The following is a 24,207-nucleotide window of genomic DNA, read 5'->3' as shown; positions in this document are numbered from 1 at the left end:
TTTATTTTTTTAATTGGTTGTTCAAAACATTACAAAGCTCTTGACATATCATATTTCATACATTGGATTCAAGTTGGTTATGAACTCCTAATTTTACCCCAAATACAGATTGCAGAATCACATCGGTTACACATCCACATTTTTACATAATGCCCTATTAGTAACTGTTGTATTCTGCTACCTTTCCTATCCTCTACTATCCCCCCTCCCCTCCCCTCGCATCTTCTCTCTCTACCCCATCTACTGTAATTCATTTATCTCTTTGTTTATTTTCCCATTCCCCTCACAACCTCTTATATGTAATTTTGTATAACAATGAGGGTCTCCCTCCATTACCATGCAATTTCCCTTTTCTCTCCCTTTCCCTCCCACCTCATGTTTCTGTTTAATGTTAATCTTTTGTTCCTGCTCTTCCTCCCTGCTCTGTTCTTAGTTGCTCTCATTATATCAAAGAAGACATTTGGTATTTGTTTTTTTAGGGATTGGATAGCTTCACTAAGCATAATCTGCTCTAGTGCCATCCATTTCCCTGCAAATTCCATGATTTTGTCATTTTTTAGTGCTGTGTAATACTCCATGGTGTATAAATGCCACATTTTTTTTTTCCATTCATCTATTGAAGGGCATCTGGGTTGGTTCCACAGTCTAGCAATTGTGAATTGTGCTGCTGTGAACATCGATGTGGCAGTATCCCTGTAGTACCCTCTTTTAAGGTCTTCAGGGAATAGTCCGAGAAGGGCAATAGCTGGGTCAAATGGTGGTTCCATTCCCAGCTTTCCCAGGAATCTCCATACTGCTTTCCAAATTGGCCGCACCAGTTTGCAGTCCCACCAGCAATGTACAAGTGTACCCTTTTCCCCACATCCTTGCCAGCACTTGTTGTTGTTTGACTTCATAATGGCTGCCAATCTTACTAGAGTGAGATGGTATCTTAGGGTGGTTTTGATTTGCATTTCTCTGACTGCTAGAGATGGTAAGCATTTTTTCATGTACTTGTTGATTGATTGTATGTCCTCCTCTGAGAAGTGTCTGTTCAGGTCCTTGGCCCATTTGTTGACAAGACTGGAATTCAAAATCCAGGAATCAGACCCACACACTGTGACTTAAGCGTCCTGCCTCTCACCAATAAATTACATTGAACAGACTCTTAGGTGTTTAAAAAACGTCAGTATACTTTTGTGTACCTATGAGTTGATGTGCCTATTAAATACACACACACATACATGAATTTATGTGTGTATACACATTAAATTTTTTTTACACAGGAAGTATCAAAGGAAAAACTTAAGAAGTTCATAAAAAGAAAAAAAAAACAAGCAACAACAACACTGCTGAATGCTCTGGGAATAGAATGCCCTCTTGGAAAATTCTCTTCAGCTTTTTTGACATAGATATGTACATCATATCTACCACTCCATTCACTGCAAGGTAGAAGGGGTATACGCCCTTCTTATTTCATAAAACAACAAACCCATGAAACTCCAACTGGGACAAATTGCACAAAATACTAAGCCATTCCCCTCTCACTTTTGACTATGAATATAAAATTTTAAAACAGCAATTTGGTAATTATAGTTTAAGTTCATAAATAATATGCCATAGACATATATAGTTTGTTCTAGACAGCAAATAAAATATTACCATTTTAGCCAATATACCAATATTATACAAATTCACTCATGGTTAAAATAAGAAAACAATAATTTCAGGAGACTAGAGTACATTTATTCATTCATTATTTATTAAGCCCTTACTCGAGCAGTTAGAGTTGTAGCTATTTGGTCTACATCAGTGCATACAGCAAGGATTCTTACTTTTGTGGAGCTTATCTACTAGGAAAGAGATAGACCCACAGAAAAATAAATCAATATAATCATTAAGTCATGTTGCATGTAAGAGTGGATAAATTTTATGGAAGAAAATAGAAAAAATGGGAATGGATTAATGGAGATTGATAGTGCTGACTGGATGGGAAAGCTGTTTATTATTTGAGATAAGGTGGTCACAGTAGGTCTTATTAAGGATGTGACATTTGAGCTAAGACTTGACCAAGGTGAGAGTCATTTCTACAGTCTGGTGGAATCTATTCTCAGTGGAGGGAACCACTAGTGTCACTGCCCAAGTGGGACTTTACCTGGCATAGTTGAAAAATAGCAGGGAAACTAGTGTTCCTAGAGTAATGTAAGATAAAGAAAAGGTAAGAGGAGAGATGAGATCAGATAGATACCTGGTGGGAGAGAGGAGAATGTGTGGGTTCTTGTAAGAACTTTGCCTTTTATCTTGCATGAAATGGAGAGAATGATTGGGTTTTGAGGAGAGTAGTCATATCATGGAGGTATGTTTTGAAAGGATCCTTTTGGCTCTCCTACTGGTAGGGGAGTGGAGAGATCAGATAGAAGCAGGCAAGTAATTAATTTGGGCCAGACAAGAGAAGAAAGATGATGCAGGTAAATCAGACTCTAGCTATATTTCAATAGTAAACCCAGAGATTAAATATACTCTGATCTCTGTCTTGATTATCTCCACCATGTTGCTAATTATTGCAATAGCTATGGAAGTGAGCAGATTGCTGAGAGTTGTGGGCATTCTTCCTTTTAGCATGACTCTTTAAGTCATGCTGGAGCGTGATTACTGCTCTCAGCTTCATAAAACTTGTATACAATTGTTTTTATTTGTAAGACAGTTACCAGGTCCTTTTGAGACTGTGTATGCAAAGGGTCTCCTTCCCTGTCTTCCACATCTCCTGTCTCACCAAACACTCTTAAGATCATGACACTTCTTGCCTCATGGTGGTCATGACTGATAGTTTCATACAGTGATATGACCTAAGCTGGCATTTTTCAGTACTCTGTTCTATAAGATGTTACTAGGCATTAACAATTATGGTGGTATCATTGTCTGTGGTGGGGTTTGTGCATTTCTGTAATGACAGCAACACAGGATTACAAGTTCAAGGCCAGGCTGGGCAATTTAGAGAGACCCTGACTCAAAACAAAAAAAAAAAAATTAAAAAGGGCTGGGTATGTAGTTTAAAGGTAGAGTACCCCTGAATTTAATCCCCAGGACCACACATACACACAAAATTGATTTCATGTACTGTGACATCTGATTATTTTACTTATGTTTCAAGATCCAGTTCAAAAACCACCTACTCCAGGCATTCTCTGACTCAGATCCTACCAGATGGGAAGGGTCCTCATGTCCTCTGCACATCCATAACTCTTTATGTGCACCCAAGTAATTATTAGACACTGGGTTTTTTGATGTCAGGATCTAGATACCCACTCCCATGCAAAATAAAACAATAATTCTACTTCTGAATACAAATAACAGTTCTTTAACAGAAATGAAAGCAAAATACTCATCTATTTTTATCTTGTTAATTCCTTTTCCAAAACAAATTCAACCTGAAATAAGTCCTAAGTGCTAGTTAGACCTATATGAATGCTTTTAAAAATCATTTTTAAAAATAATTCAGACATTACAAGTCCTAGGCAATACTTTAATTGATTGAATCTAATTGACTTTAAAAATCTGTTATGATATAGTGAATAGGTATTAAATATGTTTTTCAATATACAAATGATTTATAACAGATTTTCTTTCCTTAGAAATTACCTAGTAAAACATTAAAATGAAGGTTTATAGAGAAATAAAGCAATAAATACAAAAATAAGATAAATGAGGTATCTGAATTATAACCTCCATTAGTTTTCTATCAGCAAGAATATATGAAAGTTCCATTTGTTTTAGAAAGATGTATTATATATGGGACTAAAATCCCAGACACAAAAGGGAATGTACATTGATTTATTTGCAAATGATTTATGATTTAGACTGATGCAAAATCATTTTTTTTTCATTTTACATCTCACTTGAAAACATTCACCTAATTTGGTCCAATAAAATTCTTTTTCTCCTAAAAATGTCTGTTGTTAAAAGAATTTAAAGTTGTTTTATAGTTCGAAGTTTTAAAAAAATCTCCTTTAAATCCTTCTATAATTATATTAATAACATAGATGAGTTATAGCTTAGTAATATACTTGATGATAATCTCTATGATAGGCAGATTGATTTAAGTCAAGTATGTTTTGTTTATGTATCCAAAGATACTGTGAAGTAGTTCATTAAAAAAAAATCTGATTTACCCATATGAATTGCATGTATAAAAGATTTTATTGTATAGATATTAATTATCTAAAAACTTTTGCTTTATAAAAATGATCTAAACTAATTTGCTCATGCATATTTAATATGTAACATTATAGTTGATAAATTACTGATATTTTTATTTCTGATAATAGAAAAAAGATATATGAATCTTGCAAACTTCTTGAAAATTTTAGAAAGCAAGTGTTATTTCATGTCTATAAAACATATCAAGCCCATGTAATTCACATAAATTAAAATAGAATATTGGTGATAAAATGTATAATTTGATTTGTAAGTGATAAATTTAAGACCTAATGACCATTCTGCAACTCTGATCTTTGCTATGCATTAAGATTGGAATTGTTTCTACTTTAAAGCATCCAGACCAAAGTGATTTTGTAAATAATTGTAGATAAATATGTAAGAATTTAGTTTTGATAACTTTAATCAAAAATGGAATACTATTATAAAGACTTTGGCATATAAAAATTCCTCAATCATTCAAATTTATAATTGTGGACCAAGAAACTAGAAGCAATTGTCCATTTAGGGTTCTTTTTTTTTTTCCCAAAAGGATGTTTTATTAGTGCATTATAGCATTTGTAATACTGAGATTTACTCTGACATAGTCATACATTCATAGAATATAATTGGCCCCTGTACTTCCTTTTCCTTTCATTCCTCTATCCCTCTGTTCTCCTTCTTCTAGTCTACTGGTATTTGTTATACTTATTGTTATTTAAATTGGTGCATTAAAGATATACATAAAAGTCAAATTCATTGTGGTATATTTATATATGTATCTAGCATAATTTGGTCAACTTTATTTGGCAATTCATTCCTTTTTCTGTCCCTCCTCTCTCCCTCTCTAACCTCCACCTCTATTTCATTAATATCTATTTTATTAGATCACCCTCCTTTTTTTCCTTATTTTGCTGTAGCTTCCATATAACGTGAGAAAATCTTTTGAGTTTCTGAGTCTGATTTATTTCACTTAGCATAATGTTCTCCAGTTCTATCCACTTACCAGCAAATGTCATAATTTCATTCCTCTTTATTAAAGGCTGAGTAAAACTCCATTTTGTATATATACCACATTGTCTTTATTAATTCATCTGTTGACAGGCACCAGGGCTGGTTTCACAACTAGGGTATTGTTAATCGTGCTGCTATAAACATGGATGTGACTGTATCACTGAAATATGCTAATTTTACTTCTTTTGGATAAATACCAAGGAGTGGGATAGCTGGGTCATATAGTAGTGGTTCTATCCCAGTTTTTTTGAAGAATCTCCATTCTTTTCCAAGTGGTTGTACTAATTTGCAGTCCTATCAACAATATATGAGTGTACCATTTACCCCACATCCTTGTTAGTATTTATTTATTTATTTGGGAACCGGAGATTAAACTCAAGGGCACTCAACCACTGAGACACATCCTCAGCCCTATTTTGTATTTTATTTAGAGACAGGGTCTCACTGAGTTGCTTAACACTTTAATTTTGCTGAGGCTGGCTTTGAACTTGTGATCCTCCTGCCTCAGCCAAGAGGCCCTGGGATTACAGGCATGTTTCACTGTGTCAGCTAGCATTTATTATTTGTATTCTTCATGATTGCCATTCTTACTGTTAGATGAAATTTCAATGTAGTTTTGATTTACATTTCCCTGATTGCCAAATACATTGAATTTTGTTTTCATATGTTTGTTTGCCATTGCATTTCTTCTTTTGAGAAATTTCTGTTTAGATCTTTTGCCTGTTTATTGAGCTATTTGGTGTTTTTGTTCTTTTTTTTTTAATTTTTGGTGCTAAGCTTTTGAGTTTTTTATGTGTCCTAGATATTAATCCCCTATTGTAGGAGTAGCTGGTAAAGATTTTTCTCCTATTCTGTAGTCTCTCTTCACATTCTTGTTTCCTTTGCTGAGCAGAAAATTAACTTGATGCCCCCTTATTTGTTGACTTTTGGTTTTATTTCTGGAGTTTTGGGGGTCTTGTTAAGGAAGTTGATATCTGCACCAGTATGTTGGAGTGTTGACCTTTTGTTTCTTCCAACAGTTGCAAAGTGTCTGGTCTAATTCCTAGTTCTTTGATCCTTTTAGAGTCGACTTTTGTGCAGCGGGAATGACCGGGATCTGGTTTCATTTTTCTACCCATGGATATCTAGTTTTCCCAGTATCATTTGTTAAAAAGTTTATCTTTTCTCCAGCATAAGTTTTTTGACACCTTTGTCAAATATCAAATGACTATATCTATGTGGGTTTGTCTCTGTATCTTCTACTGTATTTCATTGGTCTTTATGTCTGTTTTAATGCCAATACCATGCTGTTTTGTTACTATACCTCTGTAGTATAATTTAAGATCATATTATGATGCCTCCAGCATCACTCTTCTTGCTCAATATTACTTTGGTTATTTTGGACAATTTTTTATTTGTTCTAATTAGTTATACATGACAGTAGAATGCATTTTGATGCATTATACATACATGGAGTATGACTTCTTATTTTTCTGGTTATACATGATGTAGACTTACACTGCCCTATAATCACATATGCACATAGGGTAATAATACCTGATTCATTCTACTATCATTTCTTTTATTCTCCCAAATAAATTTTAGGACTGTTTTTTTTTTTTCTAATTCTGTGAAGAATATCATCAGTATTGTGAAGAAAATTGCACTGAATCTATTATTGCTTTTATTATTATAACCATTTTGACAATATTAATTCTGTCTGTCCAGTGACCATTTAGGGTTCTCTTAAATACAGAAAACAAAAACTCACATACAGCTTTGAAAACTCAATTTGAATGATTCATTTTGTTTGTGGTGATTTCAATGTCATATGAGGCCATTTCTAGACTAATGTTTCTATAATGAAATATAGTTTTTCAAAAAATACTACCTGTCTTTATATGGATTTTCAACACTACAAAATTCTAGTGTTTCTCCATCAGTTTAAGTGAAAAAAAAATACACTACTCCTCATTAAAATCATGTTGATTTTAGTGGTACATTTGTTTTCTGTGCTAGTCTTTGCACTATTTAGCACTTTGTGAAAACTAATTTGTAGAAAGAGCTACATGAACAGTATAACTCATCACCCCTTTCAATCAAATTATAAAGATATACTTTTAAGTCATGTACAAGGTTATAGTTTTTATAGTTACATTGTGAAAAGAGTCACAAAATTGTGCAATAAAAATAAACTTTCCACAAGTGGTTATGGTTTACAATAGAAAATTCTATTGATATGTATGCATTTCGAATAATACTACACTGTTATTGACACATGAGTTTTAAGCTTAAAATAGAATTATTTTACCTTCCTAAATCAAACAAAAAATATTTCTCTGCAGTTTCCTATTCCTTCTTCAACCCTTACTTTTCACTGAAATACATTAAAGAAAAATTCTTGAATGTCACCTCTTCCCAATACCTCATACTGACTCAGCTAACCAAAATTTAAAAATAAAATTTACAAAATAAATAGTTGTACTTTGCTTATAATATATAAAGCATATTACATTATATTTATTATATTATTTTATATAACATATAAAAATATTTAAATATATATGTATTATATGTGAATCTAATCTTTCTCCTCCAGAAAGTACAAGTATAACTTGTTTGTAAAATTCCAACCACTATCTGGTATGAAAGATTCATTTAAATGACAGAAAAAGAGAAAATCAATAGTAATTAGTAGAAGATACCTGAAGCTTAAAAATGTATGTAACATGATACAAGTCATCACAAATCTGGAAATTTTAAGCTTTTTCCTTTCTTTAAATAATACATAGAGAAACAATCAGAAAGACAAAGTAACTATACAGCCTTTAAAAAGGATTTCTGTCTTTTGCAACAATGCAGATGAACCTGGAGGACAACATATTAAGTAAAATAAAGACAAATACTGATGATCTTACTTTTATATTTGGAATCTGAAAAAAATTGAACTCAGAAGCAGAGTACAAAGGTAGTTACCAGAGGTTGGGTGAGAGACTGGGGTTTGGGAAAAAGATGTTGATCAAAAGGTAAAATGCTTTAGTTTGAAAAGAAAAACAAGTTTTAGTGATTTACTGTTCATCATGGTGATTGCAGTTAACAATAATGTACTGCAGATTTCAAAATTGCTAAAAGATCATATTTTGAATGCTTTGACCACCTACATAGAAAAGAAAAATGGGTGAAATGCAGAATATGTTAATAGTCTTGATTTAACCATTTTATGCTGTCTTTATTTCTACCTAAATTTTTCCTATACTTAATATCAATATTTGATTTTTGAAATATAATATAGATGATACTTGCATTAAAAATCGCATGTACTCCATAAATAAATAGTTATTGTCAACTAATACTTATTAATTTAAAGAAAGAAGTCTGGCAAAACAGTTACTTGCCACATTGCTATGAATAAAATTGCTCATAATTCTGAGCCTGATTCTATAGAGAACAACTGAAAGAGTAAATTAATATGCCTCATGTTCTGGTTAAACTCTTAGCTTTCCCTCTAATGTATTTAGACGTGTGATAAGGGAGGCATTCATCACATATCTTTAAAACCCTTAAATTATACATAATTATAGTTAGAAATATAGTCAACTCTAGGGTTTTACTTTGTTTCATAAGTTATATTAACTGACATTTCAACTTGGACACTAGTTCTTAGTGCTTAAAAGACAGATTTATGAATGTCATAGGTTAAAAGGAGAAAAAGCAACCTCAGATTGATTAATATTTTGAGTTAATGGGAAAAGAATGACTGATTTTAATCTCTTTCACTAAAATAACCCTGCTGGTGCAGTGATTTGCAGGTGAACAAGGAAGGGAATTGATGTGGTACCTGCAGAGGTGTGCTCCTACAGAAGTTAAGAGCTCTAACTCCATAGTTTGACAACTCAATTTCAAATTCTAGCTGACATTTGTTAATGCCTGTTTCCTCATGACTTTATTGGATATTAATACATATTACACAGAAAATATCTAAAATAGTTTCTATCACCAAAGTGTAATATCTCTACAAACCCACCAGAATGACTTAAAATTTAAACAATAATAAATCTGAGAGAAAGGATGTAGAACACTTAGAATTTGTATATTACTGGATGGAAATAATAGAAAATCAATAAGTAAATAAATGAATGAAATATTTGAAAATACGCTACCACTCACTGGTATTGTCAGGGCATCTAAATTCGTACTAAAATAAATTATTTCATTTTAGTCATCCTTGCTACTGTTGACTAATAAGGACACCATATCTCACTAACACTGGGAGTTAACATAATTTAAGAAATATTTGATAGAAAGATAAAGCAGATAATATGGCTCTAATATTTCTTTTAATTTAATGAGGAAAAGTAGTTGTCAACAGATAAAATGACACAAATTTTAAAAGCAAGAGTTATATATGAACCATATTCAGTATGACTTTCTTCTTCCTAAAACCCTGTGTCCCAGTTTCTCACATGAATATTATAATAACAATAAACATTTAAAAGTTGAGTTCATTCTTTATTCCTCACACAATGGTTTTTGATTTTCACCATACACAAGTACACACCCAAGAAAATATATATATACTTTATATATATTTATGCATTTATATATGCATTCTGAGTTTAGATTGCATTTTTTGGTCTCTATTATTACATAGAGTGATACAACAAATTCCATTTTTTTAGTGTTTAAAATTATTATATAAAACTTAATTGATGTATTTTATAATTTACTTATTTCTCCTTTTTTAATGTTTAGGGCAGGTACAATTTTATTTCTTAACTACAATTTACTTGGTATTACTAGGTTTGTCATTCTCTTTTAGTAAATATTTTATTTAGTTGTAGATGAACACAGTACCTTAATTTTATTTGTTTATTTTTATGTGATGCTGAGGATTGAACCCAGTGCCTCATATATGCTAGGCAAATGCTCTATCACTGAACTCTAACCCCAGGCTTGTCATTATTTAGTGAATACTGTCATTTTATTTTCTAGAAAAGTAGTAATGATCACTCTTTATACATTGTGCAAATCTGATGAAGTTCAATCACATTCTGGTGGTTAAATGATAATCAGTCAGCATGAAATATTATTTCAAAAATTTGATTTTTCATGAAATTTGTTTATCATACAATAAAGATGCTATGATTTAACTTTAATTATTTTGATCAATAATGTGATTATATAATTCTTTTATGTTTACTTAATAATTAGGTTTCCTCTCTTTTGAATACCTTCTTTATGACTTTTGGTTATATAACTATTTGAATTCATGTGTTTGTTGTAGGATAGTTATGATCTATGTAATATCAGGACTGGTTCTTACCTGTTATCTTTGTCAGATTCCATTTTTTTTTCTCTTTCCATAAGAGCTATAGAAGTATGTTTTTGTTTTGTGGTCACCCTAATTTTTCACCAAAGAAAGGATTGTTTAAAATTGTTCTGTCTATCATTGTCATTATTCTCCTTGTTTTCATCTATTTTAATCTACAGTTAACTCTATAACTCCTGTAAAGTTTATTTTGTGAAAGGCATCTAGTGTGATCTAAGCATCTTAAACATTTTGGCTTCTTTGCATGTCATCAAACAAACTATTATGGTTTGAATATGAGATGTTCCCCCAAAGTTCATGTGTAAGACAATGCAAGAAGGTTTAGAGGAAAAAAATGGTTGGGTTATGAGTTATTATTAACCCAATCAGTGAATCATGCCCTGATGGGATTAACCGAGTGGTAGCTAAAGGTGGGTAGGGTGTGGCTGGTGGGTGGGTCCCTTGGGGTGTGCCTTTGGAGTATATATTTTGCATCTGAAATCTCTCTCTCTCTGCTTCCTCATCATCATGTGGGCTGCTTTCCTCTGCCATACTCTTCTGCTATGATGTTCTGCCTCATGTTGAGCCCCAAGGAATGGAGTTGGCTGTTTATGGACTGGGCCCTTTGAAGCCATGATCCCCAAATAAACTTTTCTTCCTCTACACTTGTTCTGATCCAGTATTTTAGTGCCAGAAGTGAAAAGGTTGACTAAAACAGAAATTATACCAAGAATTGGGGTCATTGCTGTGACTAACCTATGTGTTTCAGAGTTTTTGGAGCTTTCTGGAATTCATGGCAGAAATTTTGAGATGTTTAGCAGTTCAAGCGAGGAATGCTTTAGATTGTTGTAAATGGAGCTTAATGGATGATTCTGGTGGGTGTGTAGAAGACCTAAATGCCAATAGGACTGTGGACAGTGAAGACAGGTCTAAAGAGAGTTCAGAAAAGGAGGAGTCTATTGGAATTTGGAGTAGAGGCCATTTATATTATTTTCTGGCTAATAAGTTGTCTGCATTTTGCCTGCATCCTTAGATTTTCTGTTAGGCTGATTTTAAAAACAATGAACTTCTTAATCTGGCATAAGTTATGTCTAGGTACCATAGCATTTAGGTAGTAGAATATATATTGGTGGCAGCTTTTATCCAAGTTTATTGTGATATTCAGGAGCAAAAAGATTTAAAAACTTGGACTTGAAAAGTGAGAGTAAAACTGGAGCTAAGGAAGTTGCAGTTGTTAAAGACATTACTGCCATTAAAGAAATGCTAAAGACTTTGCCCAGAGACAATAAAAAAGATGGCTTGAGGGCATCTCAGGAATTGGTAAGATCATATCCATATAAGGCTCCTCAAAGGAATAAAAATAAAAATTTTCTTGAGAAAAGACTAGTGAGGTACCATTCTTGCATAAGGGAGTTTAAATAGTTTTTTCAACATGCTCCCCTACCCAGGCACTTAGGCTGCTGCAGCCAGGGTCTCTGGAGGCTTTACTACTGCTTGAGATGGTGGTGGACCATCCACATCAACAATGTAGATGAAGGATGATGGAGGGAAGGGGTCATGGAGGCTTCCACCAAGATTTCAAAGGAAGGTCTGGGAGGCCAGGCAAAGTTCCCAAGGTTGAAATCCCGGTGGGCAGCCCCTCAGAGGGTGAAGCATGGAGATATAGGGAGAAAGCCAAAGCTGCAATAAAGACCTCCAAGATTAAGAAATGCCAATACTGTGGAATGTCTGATGAAGAAGGCTACAGGAATCATGCTGAGACAAGCCAACAGTAAGGCCACTTGGGCTGCAACCAACAAGCCCCCAAGGGTGGAGCTACACAAGCCCTTTGGACCGAACATCACCATGTCACATGCCCTGATGCAGACATGGAGCTACAGGACTTGTTTGCTCAGCTGGATTTCAGTCTTGCTTTGGGCCTTTCTTTCTATGTTCCTGTTTTTGTGAATTAAGTGGTTAATCTGTACCTTTACAATGGATACTTGTAAATTGCTTTTGATTTTTATAGGTGGTCAGTATGTGTGAGCTTGCCCTGAGTCTCAGAGGAAACTTTGGACTTGAATTTTGGGCAATCTTGAAACTGTTGAGACTATGAGGATCTTTTAGAAATGGACAAAATGTATTTTGCATTATGAAATGATCATGAGCCTTTGAGGTCTAGGGGTGGAATATTATGGTTTGGATGTGAGGTGTCCCACAAAGCTCATGTGTGAGACAATGCAGAAAGGTTTAGAGGAGAAATGATTGGGTTATGAGAGCCTTAACCCAATCAATGGATTGATGTCCCAATGGGATTAACTCAGTAGTAACTAAAGGTGGGTAGGGTGTGGCTAGAGGCATTAGGTCCTAAGGGACATAAATTTGGGGTATATATTTTATAGTAGGCAAGTGGAATCTCTCTCTGCTTATTGATCATCATGTGAACTGCTGTCCTCTGTCACACTCTTCTGCCATGATGTCCTGCCTTATCTTCAGCACCAAGGAATGGAGCTGGCTGTCTATAGACTGAGCCCTCTGAAACCATAAGCCCCAAATAAAGTTTTCTTTCTCCTTCTTTTTGGGTGGTTAGGTCACAGCAATAAAAAAGCTGACTAAAACATAAACTACACTAAAACAAACTGATTTCGGCCTCACCTAGTGATAGAAGTCATCTCTGATTTTGTCAGCTTCCAAATATAATGTGATGATCAAATTCAGAGGAAAGAATTGACTGGTGTTAGAGTTTTTGCTTTTATTATGCACTCATTATTCATACTATTCCAATCCAGATGTTAACCAAACTCAGGAATATGTGTGTATGTATGTATATATATATATATTTTAAATGAAACACAATTTGGGCTGATATACCATATAATGATGAGGCTGATTTTCTCTTAATGTGTCAGGGATGCTTGGAGGTGGTAGACTTGAATTTTAGAATTCCATAACTTCTCAAATTTTTGTACCAAACTTCTGCTGAAGTTTAATATCTTATCAAGTCTCTCTTCCTGGGTCTGCCATCCCTTCACTGCTTCAGGCATAAAATAAAAATCATGTAACTCACTTTTTAATGATGTCCATTAGCCTAGGTGTTTTTTGTAGAACAAATTGAGATATTTCCCCCTTAATTTTGGCATTTATTTCTTTTTAATTTAGTAGTAAGAGTGTGTGTTGTTAGCAAATAAGATAAATTAAAATTAAGTATTGTTCTCTAAATATTTTAGACACCCTATCATCAAATCTTTTATTTTTGTTCACATCACCCAACAGCCTGTTATTTGGACTAATTTCTTCCTTATTCACAGGCTTTTCCCTCAATTCCAAATTGCTATTAAATGGCTATGGAGGGCAAGTTTGCCATTTGTTTCATTTTTTAATTTCCTTGTGAGATTCCACTCCTCGCCACCAACCCAGGACTTAGCATTTTCCCTCTTCAGAGTTTTATCAAAGCATTTTCTGAGTGAAGGGAGTTTTCCCTGGGACCTTGGATCCAGTTATACAAATAGAAATTTATTTCTTCCCACCTCCTTGTATGCCCAAAGTAAAGTGAGTGTTTCTTTTTTTTATTTTTCTCTCATTGCATGTGAATGATGAAAAGAATTTAGTTGTGTGGGACATGCCAAAGTTTCAATCATAAGTTTAGTTTTTATTCTCTAAGTCTGACATATATTAAATGAGTAGATGAAGAAGACACTAGCATTATGTATAGTATGAAAAACTATAATTCATTCAGCATTAAACTATTAATATTTTTATGGAATGGTACAAATCATACTAGACTGTGGGAGAGGTGACTTTCATTCTGATTTTAGCTATTCTAATCTCTTTGTGATTTTGGGAAAGTCACTTTGTTTTCTAGAGTCAATGTTCTCATTTGTAAAATGAATAAATTTGAATAGTTGTGTGTGTGTGTGTGTGTGTGTGTGTATACATATACACATATATATCAGGGATTGAACTCAGGGGCACTCAACCACTGAGCCACATCCCCATCCTTATTTTGAATTTTGTTTAGAGACAGGATTTCACTGAGTTGCTTAGTGACTCACTTTTGCTAAGGTGACTTTGAACTTATGATCAATCTGCCTCAACTCCCCAAGCCATTGGGACAGGCATGTGCTACTGTGCCTGGCTCAGTTGATATATTTCTAATATAATAATGCTAGTCTATTTAAAAGATTTTATTTTAGTACACATGAAATCTTGCTTCCAAGTTTTTTTTTTATCTTTTTGCTTTATTGTACCTAAAATTGTATACCCCTCTATATGTTTAATTGTTTCTTGGCTATTTTTAAAACAACATTTCACTTTTTCAAATTATATAATACTTAGGCTCTGTGGGAAGAAAATCCTTGTAACTACATAATATCAATATCTACCATCAAGAACCTAATTATAGCTGTGTGTGGTGGCCCATGGCTCTAGTCCCAGCGGCTGGGGAGGCTGAGGCAGGAGGATCACAAGTTCAAAGGCAACTTCACCTCACTTCTGCTGAAGTTGTGAGGTGCTAAGCAACTCAGTGAGACCTTGTCTCTAAATAAAATACAAAATAAGGCTTGGGATACGGCTCAGTGATCAAGTGCCACTGAGTTCAATCCCTAGTAACCCCCTCAAAAAAAAAATAAAATAAAAATAAAGAACCTAATTATGGAACAGCCATATTTTCTTATTTAGTTCATAATTTCAAATCATTCAACTTAGAAAACACCAAAGAACAATTTATGAAGTGAAAAATATACATAAGCCACCACAGAGACAAAACATTGAGATACCGATATAGAGTTTTTAATACATTATTCTGTTCTTGAATCTTTTTGTAGAAAACTTACACAATCCTCTACTTTGTTTCTAATTAGAGAAAATATGATATTTAATACTTAAAAGTTAATAGTCTATCAATATCCATGATATTTTCAATATTGAATGACATTGTTTATAGTCCTTATTTTCAGATTTTAGGACATTACTAAATCACTTCATGAATAAGGGAAAAGATCATTTCTTTCTCAAGGAATTTTTCACTGTTTTATATAACAAATGGAACTGTTGAAAAGATATCAATATTCGTGGATGCTAACTCTGTGTGACTGCAGCTGAGCAGTCCTTACTGTGGGGACAAGGTGAAGAGGATAGAGCTATTGTTGGTAGGTAGCATGTTAGGTTTTAAGAAGAAAGCCCTGAGTTCCCGGAGAATACTACTGTATATCTTACTGGATTATCTTGAGGGAAACATGAGATCCTTTAAAAGTAATCCTGTGCTATAGACAACATCAGGACCCAGCATGAAATTGCTGTGATGATTTTTGCTGAAACATTTCATCTCACAAGTCCTGCCCAAGTAATTGTACTTTCTTTGGAAGGGTGTAAGGGGGCTGGTGGCTGGTTCCTGCATTTGGACCTATGAGGATAAAACAGAAAGTAGGTTCTTTACTTGCATTATCATGAACAGAAATGCTAGGCACAATCTCCTTATTCTTAAGTAATATATTCTATGGTCAACCTTGTTCATAGGGTTTCACAAGTGGGTGAAGAGACTCAGGTGTCACACAGAGTTAAATACACTGGTAGCTGGCTGTTAGCAAACTCAGGAGGTGTGGAGATTGCCTTATTTTAGAAACTGAAAATCTCATAGGTCTTTCATGACTTTGCTGAGTTCTATGGGATAGAGAGAGAGTGGGAAGAGGTGAAGGCACTTTATTCTTGAGTCCCTTTTGAGTGATTCTTGCTTCAGGACATAGTCCTTTATCTTTGCCCTGGGTTGATCCAAATGTGGAAATAACTTCTACTGTGGAATCATAATGCTCCAAAGCACTATGGATAAAAATAAGTTATGTGACATGGTTTTTAAAAATAAAGCTTTATTCAAGGATCACCTTGCTCACCTCACAATAACTTAGAATCACATAGTTTATTCCCCACCTAGAGACCACAGTGGCTATTTCTGCCCAGGTAGCACCCTGGCCTACTGCCAACTTCCTTGCTCTTCTCCTGACCTTTCTCTCACATTTTATTACTTCTTTTTCTCTGTTATATATGACAACATTTATCTTTAGTTCCTGCTCCAACCTTGCAAATCTGCATCCATAAAATTCCTTGGAGTACAAATTAACTATACCCCTAATCTTTTGAAGGAACTTGTGTTTATATATAGCAGTTATTTTTTTTCTGTGAGGCCTATATAGCATTTTCTGTGTGTAACCATTTTTATAATATTATGCACTGGCTTACACAAAGCTGAGATATTAACTACTGTTAGGATCACCTCATAAATGTAAGTTCTTTCAAATCATGAAAGTGACAATTACAGTGAATATTTTCTCTGACTGTGCCTTGAAGAGTGGCTTGGAGATTATTTTTTAATTCTCTATATTCTGCTGAGATTCCTAACCAAACTTTTCTTCCTGCGGGGAATGCCAACCCTCTGATTTTTTTTTTCCCTCATCTACTTGCATAGTGACAGTACTTGTAAATGTCAAGCTGGAGTTTTTCTTTCTTAAAGAACTATTGATATAAGCCTAATAAAATGCATCCCTTGTGTTGCTGACCTTTATTTAAATAAAGCACATTTTAGCATTAGAACAAGTAAGCTATTAACATTTGAAAAACATCTGTTGTAGCATTTGTAATTAGATTTTGAATGATTATTTTTATCATCTCATATACTCACATCAGAGGTGTTGCCAATGTATGTATTGATAACATAAAGACTAACCTATTTCCATATCTGCGGCATCACTGCAAATCATGATTTTCTTTGGGCTGAGTGAAGACATTCTAATCTTAGCAATATCCTTGAGTATATTTAAAGAACATTTTAAAATGTCAGCTGAGAGCTCAAAGATATAGAGAGCTGGAAAGGACATTGCTCCCACCCTTATAAAAAGATAAAAGCTGGACAAACTACAAATCAAGGAATGTTCTTTAAGCTATCAGAAGACATAGGGTGGAGAGCAAACAGCTAAATTCAAAATGGGGAAAGGCAGGCACAAGTAGTGAAAGACAGAATGCTGAAATTTGCTTACTAGGGCCTAGTCACTGCAGAAGGTAGAAAAAAAATGTAGCTAAACATTTTTAAAGGAACTGTGAAAGGCCACAGAATACAAAAAGAGCGTGAAACTTTCGAGGGCCACAGACATAAGAGGTTTGTACTCTCTTGTAGGGTTTTCCTGCATGAAGGCCACTGGATACTCACAGGGAAGATTATAAAGAATCCCAAGGGAGGTTCCATATGGAACTGTTTGGAGAAGGGGAATAATAATCAATGCCAAAATGTTCCCCGGATTCATGTCCTTTATCTTCAACAAGCTTCAAAAATTTTAATAAGCACAGAGAATAGATGGCTAAGTATCTAAGAATCATAGCACACTGTCAGAAGATTGGATACATACAATAAAATGAATAGCACTGGAAATGAAAAAAAAAAGAAGATAAAATAAAACTATGTTTCTAGTGTTTAGTTGTTCTAAGAAGATAAACATTTTAGGAAAATAGTGTGTTAATGTATTGTGTGTTTATAGAATACGTAAGAATAAAATACAGAACAAAAAATCAAAATGAAAATGGAAAAGAATTAAAACATATTGTTACAAGATCCTATGTTATATGTTGAGTGTTTAGTAATATTTGAAGACAGATTCAGATTATTTTCATGTACATTGTAAGGTGCAGGATTCAAAATGAACATGCAAAAAATCAATAGAATTCTTATACACTAATTGCAAATAATCTGAAAAAGAAATCAAGAAAGCAATTTCATTTACAATAAGCTTAAGAAAGCACCTAGGAATACTTCAAAATAGGTTAGATATCTCCTTAACTATAAGATTGATTAAAGAAATTGAAGCAGCCACAGAAAGATGGAAACACATCCTATGTTCATGAACTGGAAGAATCAATACAGCTAAAATGTTCATTGGGCTGGGGATGTGGCTCAAGTGGTAGTGCACTCGCCTGGCATGCGCAGGGCGCTGGGTTCGATCCTCAGCACCAGGTAAAAATAAAAAATAAAGATGTTGTGTCCACAGAAAACTAAAAAATAAATATTTAAAAAAATTCTCTCTCTCTCACTTTCTCTTAAAAAAAAAAAAAAATCATACTGCTGGGTGTGGTGGTGCATGCTTGTAATCCCAGCAGCTTGGGAGGGATTACAAGCATTCACCAAAACAAACAAAACCAAAAACACCCAAATAACCAAAGCAATCTTGAGCCCAAAGAACAAAGCAGGAGGTATTATAGTATCTGATTTCAAAATGTACTACAAAGCTACAGTAAGCAAAGCAGCTTGATATTGTTATAAAAACAGACATAGATCAATGGAACAGAATAGAGAGCCTAGAAATAAATCCAGCTTCTATAGTTAACTGATCTCTGACAAAGGTGCTAAGAACATGAATTGGGAAGGGATAATCCCTTCAATGGTATTGGAAAACAGATTATCTATATGCAGAAGAATGAAACTAGACTCCAATCTCTCATCTTGTACAAAACTCCACCTAAGTATAAGATATGAAACTTTGAAACTATTAGAAGAAAATATAGGAAAAATATTTCAGGACATAGCAATAGGCAAGGATATTTTATATAAATACCCCAAAACTCAGGAAACAAAAGCAGAAATGGACAAATGGGATAACATCAAACTAAAAAGCTTACATACAGTAAAATAAACAAAAGAGAGAAGAGACAACCTACAGAATGGAAGAAAATATTTGTAAATTATTCATCTGACAAAAGGTTACTATGCAGAGTGGTAAGGAACAAAAACAACTCAATAACAACAAAAAACTAAACAACAACAACAAAACCCAAATAACCTGATTTCAAAAATGGGCAATAGACTTAAATACGCATTTCTAAAATAAAGACATACAAATGACCATCAGGCTCATAAAAATTGCCCAACATCACTAATAATCAGGGAAATGCAATTCAAATAGAAGCAATAAAACCTCATTCCAGTAAGAATGGCTGTTAAAAAAACAAAAACAAAAACACAAGAGATAACATCTGCCAACAAGAATATGTAGAAAAGGAAACACTTGCACACTATCGCAGGAATGTAAATTAGTACAGCCATTATGGAAAACAGTAAGAGGTTCCTCAAAAAATGAAAAATAAATCTACCATATTATCCAGAAATTCTACTAATGAGTAAGCAGCTAAATGTAATGAAATCAGTATGTCAAATCAGTATTTCTGTACTCCCATGACTATTGCAACATTAGTTACAGTAGCCAAGAAATGGAAACAGTTTGAGTCAATCTATTGAACAGAAAAATAAAATGTACAATAGTTGTAGAGTAGAATACCATTTTGCCATAAAATGAATAAAATCCTGTCCTTTGTAAGAAGATGGATTGAATGTCATTATGTTAAGCAAAATAAGCCGGGGTAATATTGCAAGATCTCACTTATACTGGAATCTAAAAAGTTGATCTTATAGAATTTGAAAGTAGAATGGTAGCTAGGAAAATAGGGGTGAGTGAAGGGAACAAAGGGTGGCTACCACGTAGTAAATTATAGTTTTATAGTTAGATAAGTGGAAAAACTTCTGGTGTGCTATTGCACACTAGGGAGACTATGGACAACAGCAATGTTCTATACAGTTAAAAAGTACTTGAAAAGATATCTCTATCTATCTATCTATCTACTTTTTGAGACAGGGTCTCACTAAGTTTCCTGGGATCTTGCTAAATTGCTGAAGCTGGCTTTCAACTTGTGATCATCCTGCCTCAGCTTCCCGAGTTGCTGAGAATCCAGGTATGCATCACCATGCCTGGTGAAGAAAGAGTTTTTGAACATTTTCACCACAAATAAGTGGTAAATATTTGAGGTGGTATATATGCTTTCCCTCATTTGAACATTATACAACATATACATGTATGTGCTAAAACATTGAAGGATACCCCAATCAATTTTATGCAAAAACTTAAAAAAAAACACCTTACTATAAATTTATAGTTTCAGTTTGATGTGGCATAGGTGAAAGCAGAGATACATAAATCAATGAGAGTTCATAGAGAGCTAGAGGGCACAGAAGCGGACCTATACAAATATAGACTACTGTACTAGTCTGTGACAAGGATATCAAAGGCAATTCAATGGAGAAAGAGTAATCTTTTGAAATAATGATACTGGGATATGAGTACAATCATGTTTTAAAAATATTCAACACATACTTTGGGTTTACAAAAATGACTGAAAATGGATCATAGTCCTAAGTATAAACTATAAAACTATCAAACTTCTAGAATAAATAGGAACAAATCTTCATGAACTTGGGTTAGTAATGAGTTTATAGATACAATAAACTATGAAACTATACAGCAAAAAACTATACAGCCAAAAACATAATTTCTAAAAGAAAAATTAATGTGCTGTTACTGATCAAAATGAAAACTTTTTTCTGCAAAGGACATTGTTAAGAAAAAGAAAAGACAGCATATAGCTTGAGAGGAAGTATTTGCAAATCATATATTTTATAAATGCCTTATTTCTAAAATACAAGACTGATAGAATTCTATTTAATGATTAAATTTTAAAATGGGCAAAGAGGATATAAAAATGGCAAATAAACATAGGAAGATGTTTAACATAATTATTTATTAGAGCAGTGGAAATTAAAGCCATAATATAATATCATTGCAGATTTATTAGAATAGCAAAATTTTTGAAATCTGTAATATGCAGTTCTGATGAGAACACAGAGCAATTGGAAATTCATTGCTGATGGAAATACTAAATGTTACAGTCACTCTGGAAACAGAATTTTCTTATGAAGTTAAGCACATAATGACCATACATAAGTCTTTATCATAAATTTTCAAAAGTAAAAGAATTATGTTCACACATAAAATTATATGTGAAAATTTATTGTCTCTGAAAACTGAAAACAACCTAGATATCTTTCAAAACATAAACAGATAACAAAACTGTAGTACATCCAACAATGAAATACTACTCATCAATAAAAAGAGTGAACCATTGACTCAGACAACAGTAGGAATGATGACTCTTAAGTATACTTTGCCAAATGAAAGAAAATAGACTCAAAAGACTACAATATGTGATTTTTCTATATACAGCATTCTGGGTAAACCATACCAATAAAAAATAGATCAGGCCTTGCCAGAGATTGAAGTTAAGAGTGAGGTTTGACAATAGTGGTTGTATAAGGTGACTTACAGGGTAATTGAACTTTCTTTCTTTCTTTCTCTCTTTCTTTCTTTCTTTCTTTAGAATTATTTATTTATTGAACCTGGTGTATATAAAAACTTACACTTTTAATACAATTTTGAAGTGTTTTCTCACACACACACACACACACACACACACACACACATACATATACACACAGAGAGAGAATTGATATGTGACAGTTGTCCTAAGGTGAAACAGTCACCTACCAATAAACGGTTGCAAGTATTTTCACCCAAGGTTGAAAAATAGTCCTGAAAATCAAAACCTGTAACAAATTTAAATTAATCATATAAAACTTGTTTTGTAATTTTCCCTTTGCAAATATTCAAAACAATCTGCCAAGTAACTAATATACATTGGTCATGACATAATCCTGGATCATTTCCACACCAAAACCAGATGCTCCTTTAATTTTAAACCCATCATCGGAGATCAAGAGAAAGTCCTTTCATTTTATATAAAACAAAATTCACATGTACCAACAAAGAAAGGCCCATGAGAAATAAAAACAGAAACCCTAGTATTGACACTGATACTCAGTGTCTTAAAGTGGCTCAAAAGACTTGCTCAAAAATCAAATAGAGACTGTAGATCACTATAATGAAACCCAAGAGGCTTTAACCTTTTGGCATCAGATTTTTCCAGTTGTGTGAATGATTACTTTCTAGGTGCCAAGTGTGAAAAAGGGGATGTGCCGTGCCAGTGTGGAAAGCATTTGCTCAAACACCCAGAGAACCAGCTTTACCAGAGACTTCTTTTGAGGTCAGGCAAAAACAAACAAAAAAAGATTATAAGCTCCTTGTGTCATCATTTTAAGCAGATGTGATTGAGTCCTAAAGTCAAATGTAAAAATGTGGGACAAGTCTCATGTTTAAAACAAACAAATAAACAAACAAAAGACAAAGTATAAACACACCCAGCCTCGTAGTACACTCCCCAGTCAGCACAGCTATCAGGCTGGGCAGAAAATGTTAAGATATAGACTATTTCTTCATGTGATGACTCAATAAAATGAATCATTACTGACCTGAACCACAGGATGAGGGAATCCAAAGAATGCAGCCATTTTAGTAAAATACTATCAGGCTCTGTGCTGATTTTCTAAACAAGCTGCATTTATTACAAAAATAAAAGTGAAATAAGACATAATAAAGACTATACTTCTATATTTCATTTACAGTGTTTGAGTTCTGGAAGGACCTGTGTAACAGAGGCAACATACAAATAAGAAATTTTATGCCAATCAAATGTCAAATTTTCACTACAACTTTCCTAAGAAGTTTTTTTTCCCCCCCCAGTATCTATTAATCACAAAGAAACATAAGCTGTGAAAGTACAGTTCAGAAAATAACAATGTAGAAACTAAGGACATTATTATGACCAAGATGGTTGGTAAACAAATGAATTATGAGTTTGGGATCATCAGGAAAAGGCCTTTTAAACAACTCTCCAGACATTAAAAAAAAATCTCTTCAGGTAGTAGATTTGTCCCAATGTCACGGCAACTAGAACAAGAGCTTCAAAGAAGGACCAAAGAACCACTCTGCTGGTTGTGTTGTAATTGATGGCTCTCCCTGACTTCCACGTACTCCCGTTCATGCTTTACAGCAGTTACTGTCACCACTAGTTCATTAATCATTTCTTCTAGCATGTTCTAGTGAACTTCTGTTTCCACGTTTTGTCCTTCTGGAGCCTCCCCAACATCAACGGGAACATCACTATCTTGGGAGTCATGATAGACATCCTACTACTAAAGCAAAACTTATATGTTCTGTCCATGTGAGCAGCAAATGTGTATTTCCCACTCGTGGTCTCCTTTATAAATTCTTTTATTGTCAGGGCCTGTAATCTCCATGTTAATGTCCAGGAAGCTGCTCTCTGCCACCTCTAAGACGAGGCTCATCTTAGTGCCCAAGGGGTCCAGCTGAAGAAACACTACTTGGCTTGCGTGTGGATGCTGATCAAGTAGCCTGAGGCTATGGCCAGGAGCACCAGGAGCTCAGCGACTGTCACCATGGTGGGAATAGGGCGGAAGCCAGGACCCTGACTGCATCCTCCACAGCTGCTGCGGCCACCTCAGCTCTGGATTGCACTGTTCTGTGTGATATTGTGGTGGTGATTACAAAACTGAATTTACTTGTTAAACCCATGGGACTGTAAATTACAAAGAATGCTTAAACTTTAAGCAATAAAGAATGACTTTTTATGCTTTTTTATATGCAAAAAATTAACCAAAGGAGTATTCCATAATGAAATGGAGACTTTGAAAAAATACCTCAAGGTATATCATATTATATTATATAGTAAAAATTCACCAAAGGCAAAGGAGAAGAACTGACCCAAATTTTTAAAATTTTTATTAGATACTATAAGCTAAAAATAAAAATTGACTACCAAAAGCTGTACTCTAGTTGATCAATTTGTTTTCTATACGGATATGTTTTTGTTATTCTTAAACTACTTTATGTGTAAAGTAGGGCTGAACAAATAAGCACATATATTATAGATAATGAGAACCAAGGTCTTCACTGTCAAAGAGAAAAGTCACAAAG

General features: G+C 33.9%; 1 pseudogene; it reads right to left on the bottom strand.

The window, feature by feature from the left end:
- Positions 1–22,851: 22,851 nt before the first annotated feature.
- On the bottom strand, positions 22,852–23,961 carry LOC107152737 (annotated as a pseudogene).
- Positions 23,962–24,207: the final 246 nt, after the last annotated feature.

Source organism: Marmota marmota, unplaced genomic scaffold (genome assembly GCF_001458135.2).
Source record: "Marmota marmota marmota unplaced genomic scaffold, marMar, whole genome shotgun sequence".
NCBI lineage: Eukaryota > Metazoa > Chordata > Mammalia > Rodentia > Sciuridae > Marmota > Marmota marmota.
This window is presented reverse-complemented; position numbering and strand designations above follow the sequence as displayed.